Here is a 2,463-nt window from a genome sequence, read left to right on the forward strand (position 1 = left end):
ATATATAAAAAATAGTACCTGTGTAATAATAGATATGTGAGCATCTAATCTGTACAATAAAACACCTTTTAGAGAAATGTGTATTTTAACGTTTCCTCTGGTTCCCTGTGTCTTGAATTGACGAATAAGTGACTTTTTATCGGGTCTTTTTAGATTTGGTTTGAATCTATATTTTACCCTAATGAAGGATTTGAGGGACGTCTCGATCTGGAGTTATCAGAAAAACAGCTTCAGAAAAACACAGATTTCTAAGGAGAAATTCATGAATGTAGTGTTTTAACAGTTTCTTCTCACTGTGTGTGTTTTGGTGAGGATGATGGATTGGTAAACACATCTGAATCTTGAGTTATAAGAGAAAGAAACTGAGCTAACGTTGAACCGGATCACAGCCTATCAGGACGTCCTTTTTAAACCACAAGAAACATTGATTTTTAACGAATAACTGCCTTGTATTTTTTAATCAGTGGGTTTTTTGGTTTTGTCGAGAGAATACATCTGTGGCTAATTCAGCTTTTGTAAGGGAGAAGCAGAAAACTACAACTCCCATGATCCTCTGCTTCCAATGTGTCTTTGATGACTGTTATTGTTGTTATTGAGCGCCCCCTAGTGGCAGAAAGGTATATAAAGAAAAGGAAAAACCCAATATAAGAACAACATTTTACTATTTGATGTATTAGAGTCATGGTTTTCATTTTGATGTGGATATAGAGTTAAAAAACAATGACAAAGTCAGACCTTTGGGTTTCCATCTGTACTTTTAACTGTTGTTATTCTCAGGAGTTTTGATTTAAAGGTGACTGCCGACTCAAAATGTGAAGTGTAAATACAATAAAGTAGAATCTGTCTGACCTTTCTCATGTCGTCCAATCAGCAGCCTCCTTTCTTTCTGGAAGTTTCTGGATGTTCCTTCTGTCCGTCATCTTCATCCATGTCTACGCAGAACAATATTAACATATGTACAACATGTTAGTTAGCATGTGGAAAGTGATAGAAGGCTATTTCCTAAATATTTGATTTTCTGTGACACATTTGAGGGAATATTGGGTTATAACTCTAAAATATAGAGCAGGTGATAGCTGGGACGGTAGACATTTAAATATGTAGCTAGAAAATAACATAGTTTACTTAAAGGGGTCCTATTCTGCTTTTTAGGGGGTTTCCCTTTCCTTTTCCTTTAAATAAAATGTAAATAATAGTCTTAATAAAGTGTAGAAATAGAAGTAAAATACCTGCATTCATAACATTACTTAAATAAAGTGCTGCTGTGACCAAAAAAGCAACAAATATAAAATGTATCTTATCTTATCTTAAAAGTACAAGGGTCAAAAATTACTTTTCAGAATAAAAAAACAACAACAACATTGTACTTAAATACAGTAAAGAATAAACGTAATAAATGCAACACAAGGTAAATACGACATTTTAAAACCTTATAACAGCCAGCATTACATTCTTTTGTTAGTCTTAATTAAAAAATGCTCAGTATTTATTAGCCATCAAAGCGTTAAACTTACCTTGTTGACACGATGGTTCACTTTTAAAACACAACGGTTATCTTAATAAAACGGCTCCATGTGACACAAAGTGTACAAGATATAAAATGTTTACATGAAAGGAGTTAAATCAGCATTTCTTACCGGTACGAATTACAACATTTATGAGATTAAATCCAATTTTTCGAGCCGTTGTTTGTTGTGAGAGGAAAACAGAGTGGGAAAAGCGTTGGACTGCTGAAGTCTCGCGATAACTACATATCTCCCAGCTGCAGTACTCACGCAGCACCACAAGATGTCGCGAGAAAGATCAACACATTTCAATAACAGTTAATGTGCTTGTTATTAACTGTGCTGAGAATTAACAGTATACAGAGGTGGTAGAAGTTCTCAGATCTTTTTCTACTCCGCTTCATATATTTAATACCTTTAGTTACTTTACAGATGTGGATGAATGATGTGAAATATAATCAAGGGTTAAATCAGTCTTTAGTTCCACCTGGAGTAAATTCACAAGCTACCCTGCAGTATACAAAGTCATTCAAACTAGCTGCAGCTTTACCAGCTTTGAGAACACTTTCATGATCAATCATTATAAAACATATCATATATATTATTCTGAAATGGACAATGACTACTTTTACTGTCGCTCAGGGGCGGACTGGGACTAAGTCCGTCCAAATGAAATGTCAACGGGGGGGGGCATCAGAAAAAAAAATACAGTAGCCTACTATTAGTTATTAGAAATCAGCTGTTTATTAGGCTGCATTTATGCAAGGGATAATTGTCACCCACCTCTTGCTCTTGCCCTCAGTGGCGGCCCCAGGGTATGGCTGGGGTAGGCTACAGCCATACCAAGAAATGGCTTAGCCCCACCTTAGCCCCCCCATGAAAAATTATGTTAAAGTAAGCATGTTGAGAACACGGACTGCGAAAATATACTGGACACGACCCGTATATTTCTGTCCAC

General features: G+C 35.8%; 1 long non-coding RNA gene across 2 annotated transcripts; it reads right to left on the minus strand.

Annotated features, from left to right (window-relative positions):
- Positions 1-447: 447 nt before the first annotated feature.
- On the minus strand, positions 448-1,723 carry LOC104960286 (uncharacterized). 2 transcript variants are annotated; one of them, XR_799970.1, is made up of 3 exons: positions 1,638-1,723; positions 850-932; positions 448-603 (listed from the first exon to the last, which is right to left on the minus strand). It is a non-coding gene; the product is annotated as an uncharacterized lncRNA (long non-coding RNA). The 2 variants fall into 2 exon arrangements; XR_799969.1 differs by having other exon boundaries at positions 1,515-1,723.
- Positions 1,724-2,463: the final 740 nt, after the last annotated feature.

This window comes from Notothenia coriiceps, unplaced genomic scaffold (assembly GCF_000735185.1).
Source record: "Notothenia coriiceps isolate Sejong01 unplaced genomic scaffold, NC01 NC01_scaffold00031839, whole genome shotgun sequence".
NCBI classification, from domain to species: Eukaryota; Metazoa; Chordata; class Actinopteri; order Perciformes; family Nototheniidae; genus Notothenia; species Notothenia coriiceps.